Consider the following 25,638-nt stretch of genomic DNA (forward strand, 5'->3'; position numbering starts at 1 on the left):
CACACACCACATATGCATGTGCTACTTTCTGGGCAATGTATATTGTTGAGACAAACGATAATAAAATGATTTGTCAAACTTAGGCACCAAGGACAAATAACAAAACACTAAGAAATCCAATTTAATTTTCTTTCAAATGCCTAAAGCTGAATTCCTGATTAAACTGGTTATTATCTGTGATGATTTTAAAAATTCCTCTCAACATGGACAAAACACAGTAGAGAAAATACTTCCAGCAAAAATAAGAGTGACATTGGTTATGAGAACTAAAAACTGATTTTTTTTTCATATTCCTTTTATTTAAATTCATGGCACTGAATTTGTGATAAAATTATAAAAATAATAGAGATTCACTAATGTCATCATTTTAACAAGGACATTTGGTTTTAATAAAATAATGGATATATGAACACATTTCCATTCTAAATTATGCAAGTACAGTTGACCCTTGAACAACTCGGGGGTTAGGGGCATGAATCCCCTGCATAGTCGAAAATCCAAGGATAACTTTTGACTCCCCCAAAACTTAACTACTAATAGCCTACTGCTGACTGGAAGCCACATAACATAAACAGTCAATTAACATATATTTTGTATGTTATATGTGTTATATATGAATTCTTACAGCAAAGTAAGCTAGAGAAAATAAAATGTTGTTAAGGAAATCATAAGAAAGATAAAATACATTTATAGTACTATACTGTATTTATCCATACCATAAGTTTACTTTGCCTGTTTACAAGATGAATTGTCTGTCAGTACCTACATCAATATTGTCTTATATGATACAAAACACTGTAGATGTTATACATATTACTAACACTAGACATAAAAAAGGGAAAAGATAATGTGAAAAAAATCATATTTATTTACAGATATAATGATTCATGCATTGATAATGAACAAGTAGCAATATGATTGCTTTATGGTAGCCTAATGCCAACTGCCAAATGACTACATGACGAAGGTATAAGTTGAAGATTCTTTGTAGTTTAGAGAGTTTACACAGTTTATACTGGAGATTTCATTATCTATTACAAAATGGTCTTAAAATGAAATCAGAATTGAAGAGTTTTTTTTTTTTTCCCCCCCAAGATAACTAGTTTATTCTTATCCCTTTGGGACCTTTCTTTCTCACCTGTGGGGCTCAGTAAACAATAATATCAAGGAAACATTCAATATCAATGGAATAACCAAACATATGGACAGAAATGTTCACAGTGAAATTTCATTTCTATATTAAACTTTACCCTGTACTGCATTAAAATATTAAAAATGGATTTCACTGTATCAAATCAACATGCTGTACACCTTAAACTTATACAATGTTATATGTCAATTACATCTCAATAAAGCTGGAAAAAAAGAAAAGCGTTTCTGATTAAAAAAAATACTGCAGGAGGTGATTGTGGCACTTTGCAGGGTCTTGGCTTTTTTCTGGGGGACAGGTTTACTGAGTTTATGGAGTAATCATGGGCAAGATTATGGAGTAATCATGGAGTAATTAGTGTCTGCTCATGTTTGCCTAATAAATGCAACAGCCACAGGAACCGCAATTCTTAAGAACTTGGTACTGATTCATTTACAATTATTGATGGATATCAGATAAGCAGAGATGTTGAAAACATTTTTTCTTACAAAGAAGCAATATCAGCAAGAACCGAGATCAAGTTGTCATGGAATTATTATAACAATTAAATGACAATGGGTCTGAAAGTTTGTGGAAGTGAGTTTAGAAAATTTTCTGAACAATGACCTTTCTTTTTCCTCTAGCTTTAGTACTATAGTTGCAACTAGGCTCCCCGAAAGTACATTACTACCTTTGGCTGATGTCCTCTGGAGTTCTTAAATGGCTCTTTTAATCTGTAGAAGGTATACAGCTAGTTGGCTATAGGAGGATCATTATAAAAGAACATCCAGATAATGGAATTTTACCCAGATGATGCACTGGAAGATCTACAACTGGATAAACCATTTCCTGAGCTGAGAGAACATTTTCAGTCTCATGATTTGGATCATATGGGGGGAAAAGGTCCATAGCCACACTCCATAGATTATAATCACCGCTAAATATTTAGCACAGTGGAACAGTGAAACAAATGGATGAACACCTAAAATGTACAAAGAAAAAGAGAACTTTAGATATGTGATTAGATAAGGGGTTCTAAAGAATGAAACTGGGGCTCCAGAAGCGAATTTTGAAGAAGCTATTAAAAATATAAACACAGCAATAAATATAACTCAGACTCCAATCAATATTGAAGATATATTTAATGATGATTGCTGCTTGAATATCAGCAAATAGACACCATCCTTTTGGATTTCAGCTTATGCCTTAAATGACTGTGTGGCCAAGGAGGACCAAAGATGCCTGTTTGAGGCATAACTTCCTACATGATTGCAGATTTTGGTGTGTATATATAAAACTGCAAAATGTTTACAGTGTTAAAGCGAAGAAAGATGCTTCTTCTGCGAATGGTTATGTTGACAAAGTACTGCAGTCCATAGGCCAAGCAATGGAAGCTGTTTCAGAGAAAGAATTAAAATTTTTCTGCAGTAATTCTTCATTTCTTGGAGTTGGTAGATGTTGATCTTTAACTAAAAAATGTGGTTTGGACACAATTAATAAAGATGGAATCATTTCCAGTATGAACATTCCAGATAACAAGATAGTACTGTACTTAATGTTATGGGCTGTTGATGGATTTCATAACGGACATAGTAGACATTCAGGGGTATCTATTAGCTTGAAGAAAACATAGGAAAGTCTTGTCTCACTGGTTTCCTTTAGGAATATAGGTTATCTGTAATGGTGAAAGATGATTATGTCCACAAATTGTGCTGTTATGGAACTGCTGAGCCACACATGATTACTGCTGCCCAACAGGTTACAACAGTTACCACCGAACATTGTCATTTTTAATAACCTACTTATATCTGCATGTCATAAACTTCAGGAACTTCCTCATTATAAAATAAGCACTCAGTGCAGTGTGTTAATAATCAAAATTATAATTGTCTTCAGATTGTGCTCAAGTCTATGAAATTCAAAGGGAAAACTCCTAAATTGTTGTTTTTTTAATAATCCTTTTTCTCACTTGTAAAAAGAAAAAATGTATCTCAAGTTATTCTGCCATCTAATGACACACAAAGGACTGGTACTGTCCTATACTCTTTATCATAATAAAGAGTAAACAATTTGGATGAAAACCTGAAGCCCACATTCCTAATGAGGGAATTTGATAATGGTGGGGGAAAAGGAGAAATGATCACTTTTCTTCCGTGAATCACTCTGTCTTTGCTTGACTTTTTGGATCCCATCTTCACTTGATTTTCTTCTTACACTCTTACTGTTCTTTCTCAGTGCCCTTGGGAAGTTCTTCCTCACATTCTTGACACCAAAAAATTGGAATGCTCTGGGGCTTCATTCACGGACACTGTTCTCTCTTCTGCCTACATGCATACCTTAGATGATATAATCCAATTGCTTTACTTTGAGTACCACCTTCAAAGGAATAAATCCAGATGCAAACTTTAAATCCATCCTACCTCCCTGCGTTTTGGGTATACTATGTAACTGACACGACGCGGTGGTTTCATCGTGGGTCAACCTGGCTAATCTGGGATAATATTTCCCATAATTCCCTACTCTGTATATTTCCAAGTTAGGGTAGACCACAGAAGAAAATGAGATTTGAAAGCAAAGCCATGGACATTAAGTACTGAATGTGCCTGGTGCTGCCGCAGCTCACACACATTTCACTAGTCTGCTGGCTCACCTTGTTAATAAGGAAGGTCACACTATCCAATCCTTTCTGGCTGCCATTGCATTTTCTCTTGTCAGCTTCTCTGGTTTGGGCCAAGCACATCATGCATCTCTGTAGCAAAGTGATCCAGCTTCTTCTGCAAGGCAACCCTCATCATCGAGGTTAGAGGGAGTGAGAGAGAGACACATGTTCTGATTTGTTCTCACAGGTTTTATTTTGTCATCGTAGGTTGTTCCATGCTGTTTCAGGGCTCATTTTGTACTGCTTACTTTCTCTTGCCGTCTGTTTTCTCCCCAGCTGCCAACCCTGCTGCGGAACAGTGATTTTAGGACCACCACCAGATGCAAAGATTACAGCTTTCCAAAAAATTCTTCATCAGCTCCAACAATTTTGGAAGTCTAATCTCTAGAATGAACCCCTTCTTCCCTACCATTCTTACTGGTTCTGACTCCCTAATTGAATCCTAACTGATGTGCTACTTGACACTCAATACCTACTTGGCCTCTCAAATGCAATATATCCAAAACTGAAATTCTGACATTCCTCTACCACAAAATTTCTCCTTCTAATTTTCTCCAACATATATATAGCAACTTGATCTTTCTATTAAAGCCAAAAGTCTTGGTGTCTCTCCCAGTACCTCCCAGTACCACTCACACTCATATTCTGCATTTCAGAAAGTATTTTCAGTCTATGTTTAAAATGTATCTAGAATCCAACCTCTTTCTGTCCTCTGCATGGTACCCCATTCTATTCCAAGTAAATCATGTCTCACTGGGATGATTATATCAGCCTCCTAATTTGTCTTCCAGCATCTATTGCTGCTCCTACGTCTATTCCCAAATCACTAGACAGAGTAAGGCTGTTAGAAAACAAATAAGGTAATGTTACTTCTTTGTTCAGAACCTCCTAAGGCTTCCCATCTCAGAGTAAAAGCAAAAGTTCGCACTCTGATTCAAAAGGCTTTACTTCATCTGGTGCCATCATTATTCTCCTCATCTTCTTATTCATTAGTCTTCCCTCTGGCTTACTTTACCTACCCATATGGACCCTCTCCTCACACCAGGCATTCTCCTGTCTCAGGATGTGCATTCTTGCTTTCCCCTCTGCCTGGAATGCTTTTTACAGACAGTAACACAACTTGTCCTTCACTTCCTTCCAGACTTTTTCTTGAAACCTTCCAGAACAACAACTTTAAAATTACAACCCCTATCCCCTCATAAAATATCTTCCTTCCCTGCTATATATTTTTGTTCTTAGCACTTAATACTGATTAAAATAATGTACATATATTTTACTTATTTATTTTATGTGTCATCTATTATATTACAAACTTGATGTGGGTAAAGATATCGGTTGTTCTGTCCGATAGTGTAACCTAAGTCCAAAGTACCAAGTCTGCCAAATAGTAGGCCCTCAATAAATATTGTTGGATGGATAAAGAAATATTAGTGTTACAATTAATATAGTGGCGTAAGTCCATTAGGTCCTGAAAAAAAAAAAAAAGAGGCTACTGTCATGGTATGGCATAGCTCCATGAAAAGACCTGTGTCATTTTGTCTGTCATGTTGAACCATATGAATTTCTAAGTCTTTTTGATTTATATGAATAGAATTTCATGTGGTTCAACCAATATGTAAAATGAGATCCTAAAAAATATATGGTAGGCTGGGTAAACTGCCTATGAATAATATTAGTCAGTTGTTGTGCTTTGTTTTTTCTCAATGCTGATTGCTTTTCACTGATGATAGTTTACAAATATAGTTCCCAAGTTCTAAAATCTACATACTAAGTGGATATCAGTAACTCTAATGATTAGATAGGTTGCCAAATATTCAGAACCCAATCACTCGTGATTCAGCTGCACCTCTGCAATTGCATACAGGGTAAATGCTGCCATTGATATTTTAATGGTACAAAGCTTAACTCTGGCATCCATGAGCTTTTTCAGCATCACGAACAGTGATCATTAAATGTCTTTTTCTTGTATTGTAGAAATATAAAAAGAAAAAAATCAATACATCTACTAAAGGTTTTGAACATTGAGTCTAGTTCTCATTTCCCCTTTATAATTCCCTTTTAAGTACTTGTCCATTGAACAGATCAGATATTTAATATTGAACAAAACCTTTCATAGGGGTACAAAAGAAAATAAGAAAGATTTAGCTCTTTTACTCTCCAGTGGACAATAATTACGAGTTTGATACTCATTAAAAATATCTTTAAAATAATAGGCTAATAGTCACACATCTTTTCCATTACTTATTTTCAATCTAGCTTAATAATAAGATGTGGCCATTATATCCAATCTATTTTTACAAGGGCAGAAAAAAATCTACAAGTAAGATAAAAATAAGAAAAAATGGAACATCAGTGTGGAGTTCCTTGAGTCAATAAGGCATGAGAAAGGAAGAAGAGTGTCCTTGTAATTTGGGGAGGCAGTTCTAGATGGGATGCTGAATTGGTAATGGAAAAGAGATGATAAATGGGTGAGCAGCCAAAAAAAAGAAAAAAAAAGAAACATACTGACCTCCTGTGATGTGGTCAGCTAAGTGTTAGTTTTTTTCCCTAGCAACTCTATTAGGTAAGTTTTTCTATCCCTGAGTAAACTAAAGGTAAGAAACTTGTCTGAGCTATCATGTATATTACACATACAATACACATATTTTATATATTTATACCTTGTCACAAAAATGATTTGAAATAATTTTAAGAAATTGCAGCTAGTGAGCAATGGGAGTTAATTTAGAAGATATATCTGTTTGATACCAAATATTTTGCTCTGGTAAGTAAATTATGTCATAATTCTTTAGGCAAATGAAAGTGTGTCAATGACCAGATAAATATTTATTGTCTTTATTGCTTGCTAGAAAACGTACCCCTTATTGGCTTTATCCTTTCTTTTTCTCACTTCTTCACTCTTTTATTGGTATTTCCTCCACTCTCAAATACACTATTGCACTCAAAGCCTTCTTAGGGTATATTTCTAGTGGAAGCCAAACTAAGACACATATTTGGCTAGATGGTCTCAATGGCCATCTCCAGCTCTATTTTAAATGTCCTAAATACTTCAAAAGAATATGTCTAATGGCCTGACTTAAATGAATCATCTAGTAAATGTTTTCTGAATAAATTAATTGCCCTGGAGAGCTAATATAGACATCTGGAAAAAAAATAAAGAAGCCAGTTAGTACCTTCTGTAATCTTCATATTTTGAGGGAAACATGGCAGAAACTTCGACTTTAACTGAGTGTCCTGGTTGTTTGTCTGCTGCCTTCTCAGTTGACTAATACTAATGCTGCCTTCTCACTTGACTAATACTTACGCTGCCTCTTTGTCTCCTCCACTGCACTTGCCTCCAGTAATTCAATCTCTCAATGCCATTCTCTATTCTTTTGCTCATTTAGTTTGAACAATACCTAAAAAATATTCATTCCTTGAAGTCCTTGAAATTAAACCTTCAGTGCTGGGAATAAAAAGCTCTCTTTAAATTTAATAACACTGCCAGCTTTGAAAGTCTGCTCTAGGCACCGTAGCGAATATTTTATATATTTTTTCATTTTACATTAATAAAAAATTGAGGTAGAATAAGATTTATTTTGCAGAACAGTAACAGGCTTAGACAATTTAATAATTTTCCCCCATATGACCCAACTATTAAGTGACAGAGTCAGGTTTCAAACTTAAGCATGTATAACCCAGAGTATTTTCATTATATTATTTTCCAGAAAAATAAATATACTTAGGCATACGCACACGAAGTTAAGAACAATTTGTCAACACTTCGCAGTAGGTATTCAGTATCTGTGCCCTTGTAAATATTGATGAGTAAATACCCAATTAAGGGATCTCCCAGTTTTCCCAGTCACAGATCCGTTTTTCTTTAGCTGTGTTACATCAAGAGACTTATTTAATTTCTTTAGGTCTCAAAAAACAAAACAAAAGTGGGAGAGCAAATACAGTACTCACTTAATGGTGCTGGTGTTAGATTTGAATGAAACAGCAAATATGAAGTGCCTGACATGATCCCTGGAGCATAATACATCACTCCCAACTGGAAACCATTATTGTCAATGATCTGAATAAAAAGTGGTTTAATGGTATATCAAGAAGGCTTTAAAAAGACAGAGGGCGTGAGCTATAAAGGTAAGAAGTTCTATTTCTAGAATAGGGAAATAATGTTCCCCTATTATCCTTGCTTAATAAAATTTAGACTCTGTTGGAGATATTTCTAGAAATTCTATCACCGATAGCTTTGATGTGATGGGTAGTATGCTGAGCCAGCAGAAGGAACATTTCCTTTGGAGACAATAACCCACAGAGGATATTGTATTATAAACAAAGGTCCTTTTCACAAATGTAAATGTTGAAGGCAAGCAAATTAAAAAAATAGAAAGAAAACAAGATTTCATGATGTAGCATGAAACAAAGAAGTGTTATTAAGGTTAGATCTACTCTGCACTTTCGCTACAAATCATTTTCATTCTGGTGGCAAATGCAGATACAATCCATAATAGTCTTTCCATGATACATCAGACACTAACACTATAACCATAAAGTAAGTGCAAATAAGCAAAAAATCCATTGTCCTTCCAGGGGAGAATTTTGGAAGCCATTTTAAGCAAAGCAAAGTTGACTGCAAATAGAAAATTGTTTCGAAAAGTTAGTGCATTTTTTATTTCTCTTATGCTTTGGAAACATTCCAACTGGGCCCTTAGTAAAATTTACATGCATTGAACATCTGTCTAAAATCACAGAGAACAGTCCTGTCAGATGCTACTCATTCTCCCAGCATGAACAATGAATTGGAGATGACTGTGTATATATACACGTAGAGTCACTGCTGGGTTGAATGTGAATGTAACATGGGTAGGCTGGACGTGCAAACACTTTATCTCTGACTATCCAGTACCCCCTGCCTGAATTGTTGTCTTACCTCTCATCTATTCAGCAGACTCGGATGGTAATATAATGTCATGGACTGGGTTGATTTTGTTAACTCAACTGAATCTGAAGTTAGTGTGTGGCAAACATCATCACGGTGCAATACAGTGTGACACAAGGTCGAAAATGCTAAATATGTTTGTTGTGCAAGACAGGAGGCTGCCTCAAAGCTCCTTCAAAAGGATTTCCAAACAAACACTTTCCGGGAAAGCTTTCAGTTTTACCACCTTCAGAGTTTCAGGTATGCATCTGGAGAGGACTGGAGAGGAGTTGAATGGTTTTCTCATTCTCTAGGCCATATGTAAATATAGAACTCTGACCTATAACCTGTGGCAACCAGCCCACCCAACCTTTGTAATAATCCACCCAAAATGGACAAAACTTAGTTAATAACTGTCTGCTTCCCTAATTTTTGCCCCCGCTTCCCCTTAGCCCTTACTCAGGAGCAAATATGCTCCCCTACACAGTCACATCGGATGCCTCGCGTCTAGTTAGCCAGCCTTCAGCTTCACCAGGCTAAGGGCCTCCAATCAGTGCACACCTGAAGCCTTCCCTTTTCGTTCCCCCACTGCAAAGCTTCCCAACTCCCCTGCCTTTTAGTCTCTGCCAAGTGATGGTGGCTGATCCCTTTGTTAAGCAAACTCTGAATAAATAATTTTTGCTTGGTCTCATTTGGGCAGTATCTATTTATTTTTACAACAGTTTTATTGAAAAGTCTCTATTGTAGCAATCAATCAACAAGATTTTATCAGGGCCTAAGCTAGATTGTAAGAGAGCATTATACTTCATTAATTCTTTCCGAAACACACAAAAACAAAGTTTAATAAAATTTTATTTTGGGATACTAAGTCTCACTGCCAGATATTTTATTTAATATTCATGACGTCTCTTGAAGATAAATATTATTTACTCCATTTATGGATGAGGAAACTAAGGCTTAGAAGGCTACGTAACTATAATTGGTTTCAAAAAAAAAAAAAGCTGGGATTTGGCAGAGCTAATATTTGAACACACTTCAAACTGAATCTAGAGCCAAGATCTAAATTACTCCAAGAAGGCAACACAGTGCAGTGATTAAGAGATGAACCCTGATATCAGATGGCCTGGATTGAGTTTACAGCTGCAGACACTAGCATAAGCTGCTTATGCTCTTTGTTCTTTAGTTTTCTCATCTGTAAAAGGATAAAATAATTTCTATCAAAAAGGAATGCTTTAATAATTGAGTTACTTCATAGAAAGCACTTAAAATAGTGCCAGAAAGTAGAAAGTACTCCATTTGTGTTAATCATTATGAAGAAAGAAGGAATCTGAGGACAGGAAGAAGATATAATGTTCTGCTTTCGTCCTCTTCTCTTGGGTAAACCTTCCACTTCTTGGTGCTAGTTGTATCCCAGATAAAGAATGGGTTGCTTTAAAAAAATTTCTTAGAAAGGGTTATATTATGCTGAAAAGGCTAGCCTCAGCCAAAAAAAACCTAACTATTGATTTACGTTTCATACACTGGTCATAATGCTTTCACCACCCATGATGGCTAACTTCAGTGCTGTTTCCACGGGAAATGTATCCTGAGGTCCACTTCAAAAGCTGGAAATGCAGCTTTTTCTCCACCTCTCTCCCACTTCCCCAGCTCTAGAGCATCTCTTCACTGCTAGGGGAGTTAGAATGATGTTTCTGCATCTCCCAGCATAGGTACAACAGTTCTTTATATACTTGAACAACTTGTTAAAAAGGGTAGAGGGAAGGCTGTGTTTCTTTATCCTAACCCTCTAAATTGATTCCCCCTTATGTGTTCTGCTTGGATTGCCCTCAGGGTGATGAGAATTTAGAGGCATTCACTCTAGCACACCCTTCTGGTTCTGACTCTTTGAAAGTCTCTCAACTTAAAATAAGCTTTGAGTTTCAAAGAAAGAAGCTAGCAAAATACTTTGATTTTTCAAATTGTGTTTTATTTTGAAACCCCTCTGTGTTTCAGAGAGCATCAGTGTTAAGAAATGACTTAAAAATACTCTTTGTATTGTTATAGCTTATCAAATTTGGAAAATTTATCCTTTTTTATCTCCTTTACTTTGTGTCTGTCTTACTACTATTTCAGAGACCATCCTTGAGATTTCCCTTCACAAATAATGAAGGCTTCAAAATATCTTTAAGGAAACAAAGGAGGAAAATGTATAATTCAGTAGCACATTTTAAAATTTAATCCAAAACCCTCCTTAATATCTTGACAGCAGATGTTTTAAGAGGCCTCAATAAATAGAGCTCATGATTAATACCACTTGTTTTGTAGATTTTCTGCGATAAATCCTGAGAATAGTTGTTAGCTTGGCAATCTGAAATTAAGACCCTAGTGAAAAACTGTTTTTCTCCCATGTGATAAAAAATTGAATAGACAGGGAGCATCTTCTCTGACTAATTGGGAAAAGAAAAGACCTTGAGGATTGAATTTTGGTTATGCTACTTGCTTGCTTTGTGACCTAGAAGAAAATATTTAAACTTCCGCATTTTAAATGGAGGGAATTAATAATTAACTTGAAATACTGTTTCTAGAGTTATATGATATAATGTACCTCCCACACTCATAGAGCATACGCCAAATCTAAGTTTCAAGAGAGTGGCTGGCTACTCCTGAATGATCAAGTATGTGATTAGAGGGCTGGAAATTTCAGCCTCACCCCATCCTTCACCTCCACCGGAGGAGACAGGAGCTGGAGACTGAGCTCAATCACATGACCTGTGACATAATCATACCCCAGTAAAACTCTGAACAACCAAAGCTCAAAAATCTTCTTGGATGCTGAATATATTAATGTGCAAGGAGGGCGACACACCCTGGCACGGTATCTTAGCATCTAGACTCCTCTCAGATTTTGCACCGTGTATCTCTTCCATTTGGCTGTTCTTGAGTTGTATCCTTTATAGTAAAACTGGAATTCTAAGTATAGTGTTTTCCCGATTTCTGTAAGTCATTTGATGATGTTATTGAGACTGATGGGATCACGGAAACCCCAAAATTCATAGCTGGCTGGTGAGAAGTACAGGTGGCCCTGAGCTTTGTGGCTGATGAGTGAAGTGAGGTAGTCTCCTGGAGGATTTGACCTTTTAAACCTCTGGAGTTTGGCACCAACTCCAGGTAGTTAGTGCTTGAATTGAAATGAACTGCAGAACACCAGCTGGTGTCACAGAATTGGGTTAGTAATAAAATAATAATATGATACTCAATGACCTCCCTACCAAGTGAAGAGTTTGAGTATCAGAGAACATAGTCAAAGGGGAACATGTGAATCAGGTTGCTCAAAAATACAAATCAATGTGATTTTGGAAGAATGTACCTTGCTTCACACATATAGTTTGTCTAAGATTTTGCAACACTAAAATGCTTTTACCCCTAAGAAATGTGACTACTTAAGTCACCAGCCTCATTCACCAGACTTGACTCCAAATCAGTTGCAATTGCTTTCAAAAACAGACCGGTCCTGTAAACACAAAATTGTGCCATATTTGAGAAAATTCAAGATAATTTGCTTAAGGAAAAGCTGGAGTTTGTGGAGGGAAATGCACCTCCTAAGCATCTCTAAGCAGCAGAAAATGGGGCATGGATCATTAACCTCTCACAGATAATGAGAACATGGCCACAGCCACTGCATGCCATGCTCTCTGGAACTGCTGGGGTTGTGCTGGCATGTATAGAACGTACAGAGAGGCTGTACATCTTGACGGAGATAATGCAGGTAGGTGTTGACAATTAGTTCCTTTAATGTCAATACAGTCTACATCACTGTAGTGAGATGAGAGAGTAGTGAGATTTGTGCTAAGTCACTTAAATTCTATGTCTCAAATTTTTAATTGATCAAATAGGGGTTAATAAATTATACCTCACATGGTTTAGAGGAGTTAAATGAAATAAGCTCATGGAAGTGATCTGTGAGATGCAAAGCTCTCTACACAATTTTGACATTTATTATTTTTATTTTCCTCTTAGTCACATAATTTACATGCTTTTTTATGCTGTAAATATCAGATACTGTTAGAGATTAATTAATAAACTTCCAGGCATAAAAATAAACATTATATTACTAACTTTTTACCAATTTTCAGCAAAATGAAGTCAGAATAGAACAAAAAGCAGTAACAAAGAGGAGAAAGAATATTCCCAACATATCTGAAGATCTGAGGTTACTTTTATGTGACAAGATATAATATTAATAGTAAAAATAGTAAAAAAGGTTAAAAATACTAAAAATATTAATAGTACATGGAAGCAACCTAAGTGTCCATCAACAGAGAAATGGATAAAACAGATATTGTAAACATATACAATGAAATGAATATTACTCAGCCATAAAAAAGAATGAAATTCTGACATTTGAACAACATGGATGGACCTAGAGGGTATTATGCTTAGTGAAATAAGTCAGACAGAGAAAGAAAAATACAGTATGTTATTACTTATATGTGGGATCTAAAAAATAAACTGGTGAATATAACAAAACAGAAACAGATTCACAGATATAGAGAACAAACTAGTAGGTTACTAGTGGGGAGAGGGAAAGGAGGAGGGGCAAGATAGGTATAGGGAATTTAGAGGTACAAACTACTATATATAAAATAAATAAGCTACAGGATATATTATATAGCACAGGAAAATATAGTCATTAACTTATAATAACTTAAAATGGAGTATAACCTATAAAAATATTGAATCATTATATGTACATATGAAACTAATATAATATTATAAATTAACTATACTTCAATAAAAAATAAAAAATAAAAAAATTAAATTTAAGAATAAAAGATAAAAATATTAATAGTAAAAAAGTTAAAAAAATAATGTCACCCTATTTCCTAAAGTTTTATCATTAAAAATTATGCATACTACCCATGTGTCACCATATTTGTACCAGATTTGTGGTTCAGAATCAAAATTTAGAAGCTATCATTTATAAAAAAGAGCACTGTGGAAAGTGCATTATGCTAGAAATTAAAATAACTTAAATTTAGCACTACTTTTGGGGTTAGCATTGAAAATGTTTAATTTTTCTCTGCCAATTACTCAAAAATATGACATGATTATTCTTGTCAAATGATCCCAAACGTATTAAACCTTCAAACCTCTATGATATTTAGAATTTGCTTCTAGAATCTAGATAATCACAAGGTTAGTATAATAGGCATATTTATTCTTCCATTCTGTTAACAACATAACATTTTTATTACTTTAATCAACATGTGCTTTCACATCCATATTTTATTTGACCCTTAAAATAAAGCCAGTGAGAAAAGTGGGACAGAGAATACTATTCTCACCTTTTAAATGAGAAAGTTATGTATAAACTAACACAAACAGATTAAATACTTTATTTGTGCAAATCACAGCATTCCAAATGGTTTTGACTCCATAATAGTTTACAGAGCTCTATGTCCTTCTCCATTCCAAAATGATATCTATCAAAATAAGTGAATACTCAGTTCAAGTGAGTAAACAAAATGTCCAGGAGTCCAAGGTTGGGGTTTTTGATTTTCACTAAGTCTGATAATTTCTTTTGGTTTCTCTGTCATGGACCCCAATCCCAGTTATTCTGAATATAGAAACCACTGGGCAGCATCAAGATCATGTGAATTTCTGAAGATGAATAAGTGTACCCTCATCACTCACTACTGGACACTAAACTCAAAAAGCACAACTTGGCCGATTAGAAGATTAATATGTACACACATGGAACACAAGCATCTAGTCTTGTCACTTTGACTTCTGCTGAGTCTGAGTTTAATGCGCTTTCTTCTCAAGCTCTTGGTATGACAGCTAAAGGGAATCCCTACAATACTAACAGGGTTAGGCTCTTGAGTTAGGCTCTTAACCTTCTGCTTAAGATCCGATGGATATCTTGACATTTTAAAAGCATCCCTTTCAGCTCAGTTTATTTGAAATGAGAAATCTAAGGCCAGGGTTAATGAAAATAGATTCCACTTTTCTCTCAAACTCAGTGTTAGGACAACTGTATGTTTCTCTCCTTTCTAACAATACATGATTAATGATCATCTGAGCACAAAAAAGAAAGGAGAAATGTTAGCAAATGTAACTCACTGTGACAATGTTTGAAACAGCTATAACATCAAGGCAGCTAGTAAAAGCATGTTAGAACAGCTGTTGCTAGTTTTTTTTTTTTTTTTTTTTTTTCATCAAGTTAGCATCAGGGCGATCCATAAAACCCTTCTCAACCACAACCAATCCATGAGCAGAGGGTATCCACAGGCATTTTCAGGAGGTCAGTAGCTGCAGCTCATGTTTCCATGTGAGGGCAGTGCCCAGAAGCACACATACAGCCCTGCAGGTTTACTCAAAATCGTTTACCAAAAAATCAGAACAGAAAATTATAAAGAAAATCAATATAAAATAAAGCAAGATGCTATTAAGCAGAAAAGCTCTATAATTTAAAGGTCAAACTATAAAAAAAAGAGAGAAAAGTCTCAAGAATTAATATGTTAACAATGGCATAAACAAAACTAAACAATCTGATCTACTCAACTGGGCCACTGTTGGAGTTAGATCAAAACAGGGCACAAAATCTCTTCGGAATAAAGTAAAATGAAATAACTTGTCTAAAACTGGTATGTTGCAGAGTAAAGATCCAAACTTAGGCTCTTCTGACTGCAAAGTCAAAACAGTTCCTGCCACGGCAGTTTGCTTTTCACTCAGGAATACTGACCAGGGATCAGGTAGATCAAATTTAAAGCACTGGAATTAGTCAAAGGAGAGCAAAGACAGGAATTCTCAGGAATGCAAAGGAACCAGAGTCAAAAATATGATTGAGAATCAATAAAAAATCATCTATAAAATCATCTATGGATAACATATGTAATGTATATATGCCATTTACCTAATGTATACATGTAAAATATGTATAGATGCGTACATATATACAGCTATAATCAAAACATAAATTAATTTCAAAGGAAGTTTGATTTTTAAAACACAAAAGCAATTTTAGTTTCCAGAATAAAGCAGAATGAGACAAGCACAGAACTGTAATCTAGGAGTCAATCACAAAGGTCCTTATCAGATTTTGCAAGTATTTTGGCCTTTACTCTGAATGATATGAGAGGCCACTACAGAGTTTTGAGGGGAAGAATGACATATGTAACTTAAAGTTCAATAAAGTCCCTCTGATTCCTATGTTAAGGAGGGATGAGGTGGATTCCAAAAGACCAATTAGGATGTTACCATAACAATCCAGAGAAAGAACGGTGGCTAGACCAACACAGTGGTGTTGAAAGTAAAACAGGATTGGTTGATGGACCCACTGTAGGGTATGAGAGAAAGAGAAGTGTCAAAAATGATGATCAGTTTTGTTTTGTTGTTTTGTTTGGTTTGGTCTTAGTAACTTCCACAGATGAGGAATCCTGTGGGAGGAACAGGTTGGTAGAGTGCCAATGATTCTGGTGGTTCACTTGTAATTGTTGGAAGTGGCCTTGAGCAAGAAAGATGAATGAATAAATGCAGCATATTGTTTCACTGAAGGGGTTTCCCAGTCACAGGATCTTCTTATGAACTGGGTTTTGTACACACAGCACATACAGGCAGTGATAATAGTGATTATGTTGAAGCTCCAGGGGTAGCACCATCAAGTGTGCTGTTTGGAGGAACTAATTTTGTGAGCAGTAAAGAACAATTATCAAATGCAAAGCCCTACCTTCCCTGTCTCATGATAACACTTAAAAATCGAACATCCTGTGAAAGGATAAAAAAGGGAGGTGGAGGATCAGTAAAACTTTACAAACTAGGAATAAGTAAATTAGGACCATTAATTAAGAGCCCTACCCTAGCAGCATGACCCTAACACCTCTCACTGATTCGTTTTTAACAGTTATACATGGAAAATCATCTGATAAGATGTAACCTTTTTCCCAATTTTAAATTACATAAAAACAAGAAAACTAAATAACGATTGTGAAAAGAGCTAACATGAATAGATGCTGACCTTGCCTTGGGTCTTTTCTAAGCACTTCCACATATACACCCTTTCTGTCCTCATATTAAACCCATGAGGTAGAGAGTATGATTATCTCTGTTTTCCAGATAAAAGAACTGATGTAAAGAATTGCCTAAAATAAATAAATAAATATTTTTAAAAATTTAAGATATGTATCAACCACCAAAAAAAAAAAGAATTTCCCATAAACTGAGGTGCTGAATTTACTAGAATCAATATTCAGCTCAATCTCCTTGAACTGTAGCAGCTGAATCTATCCTAATGAGAACTGATCTTCAAAATGATGAACTCAAGACCCTGCAAAAGGCTTAAATTTTCAAGGAATTCATTGTTAAAGGAAATTAAACATTTGGGGTTTTAGAAAGATTACAACTTATAGCTGTTTGTGGAAGATGGGGAGGAAAGGAAGTAGACTGAGCCTGTGTTACTTATGTTAACAAGGACATTTGATTGACCCAGATACTCATTTCAAAACCTCTGATTAACTGGCAATGAATTGAATAAGCAATTCTGTCAATTCAGTCATATTTTAGTGATTTCTTGATAATTTAAATTCTCTCAAGGAATATAAAAACTTTTTTTTCCTCTTCACCAATATTGTGTTTACTTTTTAAAAGTTCAGTTTGTCACAAAAAGTAACTAAGAAAATGTAGGTGAATAACAGATAACTAGGATAAAGATGATTTTTCTTATCACTAAGCACAGGAAGAAAACATAATCAATTGATTTTAATATTCTGTCGGTAATAGAAATCTTTAGTGATGCCCACCCCCTCAAAAATATAGAAAATATTAGCAAGCGAAAGAGGAGGGTTCAGATGATACAAAAAACAGCTGTTTACCAAGAATATTTGATTAGAGAAAAAATTTATGTTACATTAAGCGTGACAGAACAGATACAAACCTATTTATGGTGGAATTCCAATCATATTTTAAAAAATACGTAAAATATGCCAGCATATTCTAAGTACTTATTTGTATGGTGAGAAAAGGGAACATAATATTCGTAAGTTTCTTTAAGTGTTTTGCTCCTAAGGTAACACGTTTTACCAGTTATTTGGAAAATAGGTTACTCCTCAAAGTGTCTTAATAAACATTTTAAAACAATGTATACTAGTAAAACATATAATATGCCTTTTTCTTTAGGTTTCCACAAGTGAGCTGAATATTACAATCTCTTCACAGCCCTGAAACATTTTTGAGAGGTTAGACTGAAAAAAAAAATAATTTCCCAGGTGTCAGTGGGTGACAAATGCTCCCACCAAGTGAATACAGGTTAAATGCAAAGATGTGCTCAGTACCACAACTCACAACTTTAGCTCGAGAACCAAAACTCATAGTGTAAACTCAAGTAACTACACTTGGAGAATGCATAAAAGAAACTGTAAGCATAGTTTCTGTGGGTAATAGCTAGTGCCAATTTGAAATGAAGTGTTTACAGGGAGAAATCAAACGCTCGTAAAAAGAGCCTTACTTCTGTAAGCCTAGGACTTCCCATCTGTAAAAGGATCAGGTTGTCTCCTCTAGGTCTGATCACTTAGATACTATCACTTAATGAGAATCCTAGCCACAATTTTATTACCAAACATAATGATTTATTTGTTTTAAATGAGTTATTTTGCCTTTATTATAGTCATATTATAATGACACATTGTGAGTAGAAAAGGCCATCCAGGTCTTATTGTCAAGCTCAGTAAAATTCCTAATGAAATGTCAGGCTCTTCTACAGATCTATCATTAATACTCTTTGGTAAATCAGTCATAATATACCTTTATCCACCAGCCTGTCTACTAATTAAATTTAAATTCCTTCCTTCCTACCTCCCTTCCTCCCTTCTAGGGATCCAATTTTTCCTCTTTTGATATCACCTAGAGTATTTCTACTGATTGCACAGTTGAAGATGGCCAGCATCACCTGGTTACACACCACCCATTGGCAAGGCGAGACAGGAAGTGGATGACCAGTAGCATTCTGTTAATGGTATGATTAAGAGTATGACTCAGAGGTTGTACCAATCATATCTGATCAATTCTAGCTGCCAAAGCTTAATATGTGGTAATGCCCAATTGCAATGGAGGATAGGAGGCTAATAATTGTAGTCTCTAGTTAAGCTATATAAGCCCAGCTAAAACTTAGATGTTCTATTACCAAATGGAAGATTAGGAGAATGGACACTGGTGTATATATATATATATATATATATATATATATATATACATACACACACACACACACACATATACTTAGCTGTCACATTACCTTATTTTAAAGTCAGGTGTCTGGGATTCAAGGGAAGGAAGGGATGGCAGAAAACATGTGAGCACTCCTTACAAAATTCTAAGTAGCACTAATTTTAGGATTCTGCCTTTATAATTTACTTCTTTGGGGCAATACATTATACAACATTATCTGTCTTTTTTTTTTTTTTTTTTAACCTTGAGCCTTTTGTGTCCCTGAAATTATATCTACAGGCCTTAATTTGAGAAAAATAATTTTACAAGCAAACATTATTTTAAGAAAAATTATTTCATTTGTCAATTATCAATGCATATTTTTTAACTAGTAAAATGTTATCATGCATAGCAGGGCAGGGCAGTCATTTTATTAAGAACCAATTGCTCAGAATTGAAAATTAACAGACTCCTGTTTGGAAACAGAGGATTAGGTGACATCTGTAGTCAAAAGAAGTTTGATTTCTATAAAAATCATATCCAAACATCAACATTCCCCAGATGGAACTGCAATAAGAAAAAAGTTACAAATTAGCCTGATCTTGTTTGGAGCAAAAGTATAAGTGCCATTCAATGAAAAACCCAGAGTAGGGCTTCCCTGGTGGTGCAGTGGTTGAGAATCTGCCTGCCAATGCAGGGGACACGGGTTCGAGCCCTGGTTTGGGAAGATCCCACATGCCGCGGAGCAACTAGGCCCGTGAGCCATAACTACTGAGCCTGCGCGTCTGGAGCCTGTGCTCCGCAACAAGAGAGGCCATGATAGTGAGAGGCCCGCGCACCGCGATGAAGAGTGGCCCCCGCTTGCCACAACTAGAGAAAGCCCTCGCACAGAAACGAAGACCCAACACAGCCAAAAATAAATAAATAATAAATTAATTAATTAAAAAAATAGAATCTAGGCAATAAAATAAAGTCTAACCTTTAAAAAAAAAAAAAAGAATGCATGGGAAGACAGGAAGAGTAGCATTCAACATGTCAGATAATTCTTTATACAGAAAATAATGAACGGTTTCGTTTCACTTAGCTGTGGTATGAAGAGTGAGTCCCAAATCTGGACTTTGCCTGTGAAAATCCGTATGTCATATTTATCAGGACTACAAATTATTTAAGTCCCAGCTTTAAGATATGAACCATGCCCACTGACCATTAGCGTTCGGTTCTAACACCCCAGTTAGTACTACAGAACTATCTCTTTCTCACTGGATACAGTCTGGTAGGACCAATTAATCAGCAGTCCTTCTTTAATCTGTACATCAAAAGAATAAATGATATATAGACAAGACCAAGGATGTTCTTTCCTTGTAATTAAAATGAAGATGGTTGGAGGCATGGTAGCTATATGCATACCAGACTACACCACTCCAGAAGCAGCTTCTTCCCAACCTTTCAGAGTTAATGGGTTAGCAGCCTTCCCATCATTTCTATGAAATCCTTATCTATGCAATGACGTCCCTCTTGCCTAAATTTAAAAAGTACAGATTCTCAAGTCCCAAGTCAGTCCTACCTACTGACGCAGAATCATTAAAGAGATTTTAGTACCCTCAATATCAATACATATGATTGATGGTACCCACTCAGCACCGGCCGCTGACTAGCATTTGGCATTCTCTCCTTAACAGCCTTGTACCCACATCAGTATCACTTGGAAGTTTTTAGAAATTTAGAATCTGAGTCCTCACCCTGGATCTACTGAAATAAAACAGCACTTTCACAAGATTCCCAGGATTGAGAATCAGTATTGGGGACAACAGTTTCAGGAAGAAAAAAAAAAGAGTGTTGGAGTTGGGATGGCACTACATCTAGTGTGGAATATATGGTTTTAGATAAGCCCAGAGGTCCTTTGGTATGTGAACTTTCCCTAAAATGGCAACTTCTTTATAACTTCTGTTTTTGTTTTACTTGCTCAGGACTTTAAAGAATCTTGAAATGCAAGTTTCACTGACTAAGGAACTAAAAAGCTCCATGTGATGTTATCTTCTCTAACTTTCAGACATAGGTCCGAAGGGTCTTGATATGGTTTTGAGGGACCTTATATGATGGTTCAATCTACTTAAAAAATGGCAGAAATTTTACTTTAGTGCAGAGTTTAAAACATCACTAAGCTCCTTCAAAGTTGAAATAAATCTGTGTTTTAACCTGAGAAAGCATGGGGAGTTTTATACACAGGAGGGAAAAAGCAGAAAGGGGAGAACAGGCAGAAATAGGGGCAAGAGTTGGCTGATGATTGAAATTACGTTCAAAGGAGAGAGGAAAATTGTGTTGATTCCTCAGTCAGGCTTAAAGTAAAATAATCTGGACGAGGAAATACAGTGATTTCAGTTCAAACAAGATTTCCACTTAACAGATCACTAACTCTGTAGGCAGGAAGCCTGGGTTCAAATCCCAGCTCCAATATTTTCTAGCTGTTAGATACTGGGGAGCTACTTAACCTTTATAACCTTCAATTTCCTTATTTATAAACTGTGACTAAGAATACTAAAGGGGAATTTGGGAGGTCCTAGCCTAAACTGGGGTTTAGTACATTATTAAAAATAACTAAACGAAAGAGAACAATGCAGAACCGATGCTGAAAATGTTCCATGGACTAAGGATTACGATTAACCAATGTAATTATGGGTAACAGTTACCTGACTTTGCAAAGTAGAGCTTTTTTGCTGTAGTTACATTTGATAGAGAAAATTCTTAGATTTATTTCCTGCATACTGAACTCTTTCTGTATTAATAAGGACAGGCTGCCCAAATGATTCCTTAAGTAGATAATCATAGCATTTAGATGGAGACTGCTAGGGCAGTCTTTGCAAACAAACTGGTCTGAAACTGTATTCAGTTACACAGCCATCAAATATAACTGTCTTAATACCACAAACAATAATTTTTATGTTGATAAAGGAACTTTTGAGGTATCAACCTTGTGTTATTTGGCTTTCTTAGTTGTGTGTAATAGATGCAAACTCCTCTGCTGTCATTCCTTCCAAAGGCCACCTTTTTCATGAAGCCTTCAGTAGTTACCACACCTGGATAAGATGCTGCTCTCGTTTGACCATGTACAGCATTTCATTACATTTTATTTTATTGTAATACTTATCCCAATCTGTTTTATACTGAAGTAATTGACATGCATTTTACAAAAGCTATTTCATGCTATATATTATTATGTGGATGATATAACAGACAAATACTAATCTTGACTAAGAAAGGGATTATTCTGTATATTTTAAATTTAATAATTTTCTATTCTTTTGTAGAATCTAGTAAAGTGCTGAGAAAATATTAGGAATTCAGTATAGATTTATTTTTTAAATGTCTGGATAAATGAACCTTACTATATGTGTATGTTAAATAAATATGAATGGAGTATTCCATAGACAGTCTTCCATCAAATAAAATGTTTCCTCTTTACCTATTCATTAAAATTGTTGTTTGCCTAAAATACACACTAAGTAGAGATGTGCTAAGGTAAACTTTATTTTATTTATTTATTTATTTATTTAATATATTCATTTATTTATTTATTTTTGGCTCTGTTGGGTCTTTGTTGCTGTGCGCAGGCTTTCTCTAGTTGTGGCGAGCAGGGGCTACTCTTCAGTGTGGTGTGCGGGCTTCTCATTGCGGTGGCTTCCCTTGTTGTGGAGCACGGGCTCTAGGCCCGTGGGCTTCAGTAGCTGTGGCTTGCAGGCTCTAGAGTGCAGCCTCAGTAGTTGTGGCGCACGGGCTTTGTTGCTCCGCGGCATGTGGGATCCTCCCGGACCAGGGCTCGAACCCGTGTGCCCTGCATTGGCAGGCGGACTCCCAATCACTGCACCACCAGGGAAGCTCACGAAGGTAAACTTTAAATACTATATACATTATTAACCAAAGCAGCGAATTACCCAGAACTTCTCAAGATTCACCACTTAAGATGGGCAAAAATGAAATAAAGTAAATCACAGTGATAAAATCATTCAAAAACATCTAAGTCATGTCTTGAACTCAGTATATAAGTGACTCAAACTCCTACCCCTATTTCATCTGCAGACATGAGAATCCACTTTCAGAATGATGATCCTGAAGCACTCTATCACATTATGAAATAACCCATCGTCTTCACTTCAAAGCATTTTATGAGACAAGAACATAGAATAATTTATTGTAGAGAGATTTACAGCCACAAGAGTTGGACAAAAATTGCTTCTCTTCTTGAAACTCACTAGAGTTCTCTCTAGATCAGTGGTTAATAAAGTTCTTTTTATTTTTTCAGCCATCTCCCTTTGAGAATCTGATGAAAGCTATGAGTTCTCTCACCTGAAAAATATACAAATATAACTTTCCTTTTTCCTTATCATTTCAGGAGGTCCAGTGCTCCTCCTACAACCATCCTTACACTGTTTACACTACTGAGAACCTCCATTCTATACTATAGCAAATTAGGAAAATCAGCCTTGCTCTCCAACTTTAGACATAGATTTCTGTGTTTCCTTGATTTATTTAAGCACTGGTGGAAGAGAATTTGTCTCTGCTATTTAATGCTAAAAGGGAGTTTTATTTCACACACTGTACAGAGGCTGGGACCATGTGCTATGCTTCTGTGAAGATTCTGAATGAGGAGATCTTAGGGCAGCTAGGTCTTTTAACACTTATACCTCTTAAGGAAAGTTCTTGTAGTGCATGTTACTTCACAAAATTTTTGAATATTGCTTCTAAAATTTGATAGTTCCCACAGTGTTAATCCCATATTTCCAAGGAAAATTTCCAACAAACTACACCCTGCCCCCACTTTTCCAAGACCACTTGCAACTATAGGGCAGACATAACGTTAGCTTTGCTAGTCAGATATACATGCCGACAAGATGTAGATATAAAAGTTAATTACCCGAGAAACAGTCTAGCTGTGTATTATCCATCTTGCCTGTGCACAAAGTGCTAAGTCTAGTCAAAAGTAACATGCTCAGCTGCCAACTCTAAATTTATAGAGTTATAACCACATAACTCCCCCCTCCAACCCCATCACTAACTCCTAGCAACCACTAATCTGTTCTTCATCTACATAATTTTATCATTTCAAAATGTTACATGTACCTTTCGATATTGACTTTTTTCTACTCAACATGATGCCTTTCATATCCACCTACACTGTTTATCAATAGTTTGTTCATTTTTATTGTTGAATAGTTTTTCATGGTACGAATGTACCAGAGTTTATTTAACCATTCACCCAATAAGGACATTTGGGTTGTTGGCAGCTTTTGGTTATTACAAATAAAGCTTCTTTGATAATTTGTGTACAGGCTTTTTTGTGACCATAAGTCTTCATTTCTCTGAAATAGATGCTCAGTAGTGTAATTTCTGGGCTGTATGATAAGTGCATAATTAGTTTTACATGGAATTGAAAAAGTGTTCTGCAGAGTGGCTATACCATTGTACATTCCCACAACGTATGAAAGATTCAGTTTCTCTGCATTCTTGCCAGCATTCGTATTATCTCTTTGTATTCTTGCTGTTTAATAGGTGTGTAGAGATACATCAACCTGCTCTTAATTTGCATTATTCAAAGGCTAATGGTGCTGAACATCTTTTCATATACTTATATGTCATATGAATATCCTCTTCAATGAAATGTCTGTTCATGCATTTTACCCATTTTTTATTGGATGATGATGATGATGATGATGATGATTGTTTGCTGCTGTTGATTTCTTTTTTAATGTTTATTTAACTTTTTTTTTCTGATTAGTCATCCATTTTCTACACATCAGTGTATACATGTCAATCCCAATCTCCCAATTCATCACACCACCATCCACACACCCCTGCCGCTTTCCCCCCTTTGTGTCCATACATTTGTTCTCTACATCTGTGTCTCAATTTCTGCTCTGCAAACCGGTTCATCTGTACCATTTTCTAGGTTCCACCTATATGAGTTAATATACGATATTTGTTTTTCTCTTTCTGACTTACTTCACTCTGGATGACAGTCTCTAGATGCTCCCACGTCTCTACAAATGACCCAATTTCGTTCCTTTTTATGGCTGAGTAATATTCCATTGTATATATGTACCATATCTTCTTTATCCATTCATCTGTCAATGGGCATTTAGGTGGCTTCCATGACCTGGCTATTGTAAATAGTGCTGCAATGAACATTGGGGTGCATGTGTCTTTTTGAATTATGGTTTTCTCTGGGTATATGCCCAGTAGTGGGATTGCTGGGTCATATGGTAGTTCTATTTTTAGTTTTTTAAGGAACCTCCATACTGTTCTCCATAGTGGCTGTATCAATTTACATTCCCACCAACAGTGCAAGAGGGTTCCCTTTCCTCCACACCCTCTCAAGCAACTATTGTTTGTAGATTTTCTGAGGATGCCCATTCTAACCTGTGTGACGTGATACCTCATTGTAGTTTTGATTTGCATTTCTCTAATAATTAGTGATGTTGAGAAGCTTTTCATGTGCTTCTTGGCCATCTGTATGTCACCTTCGGAGAAATGTCTATCTAGGTCTTCTGCCCATTTTTGGATTGGGTTGTTTGTTTTTTTAATATTGAGCTGCATGAGCTGTTTATATATTTTGGAGATTAGTCCTTTATCTGATGATTCATTTGCAAATATTTTCTCCCAATCTGAGGGTTGTCTTTTCATCTTGTTTATGGTTTCCTTTGCTGTGCAAAACCTTTTAAGTTTTATTAGGTTCCATTTGTTTATTTTTGTTTTTATTTCCATTACTCTAGGTGG

General features: G+C 35.7%; 1 long non-coding RNA gene and 1 pseudogene across 2 annotated transcripts in view; one reads left to right on the forward strand and one right to left on the reverse strand.

The window, feature by feature from the left end:
* LOC309636437 (NEDD8-activating enzyme E1 regulatory subunit pseudogene) overlaps positions 1-19,867 on the forward strand; it is a 47,050-nt pseudogene extending 27,183 nt beyond the window's left edge. The window contains exon 2 of the transcript in view: positions 1,509-19,867. The product of the transcript in view is annotated as an NEDD8-activating enzyme E1 regulatory subunit pseudogene (transcript). The remainder of the gene's footprint in view (positions 1-1,508) is intronic.
* The window catches only part of LOC309667810, a 481,076-nt gene extending 455,765 nt beyond the window's left edge, over positions 1-25,311 (reverse strand). Inside the window, exon 1 of the long non-coding RNA XR_014267974.1 lies at positions 24,100-25,311. This is a non-coding gene — a long non-coding RNA (uncharacterized lncRNA). The remainder of the gene's footprint in view (positions 1-24,099) is intronic.
* Positions 25,312-25,638: the final 327 nt, after the last annotated feature.

This window comes from Balaenoptera physalus (assembly GCF_965194825.1).
Source record: "Balaenoptera physalus genome assembly, chromosome: 10".
Taxonomy (NCBI): Eukaryota; Metazoa; Chordata; class Mammalia; order Artiodactyla; family Balaenopteridae; genus Balaenoptera; species Balaenoptera physalus.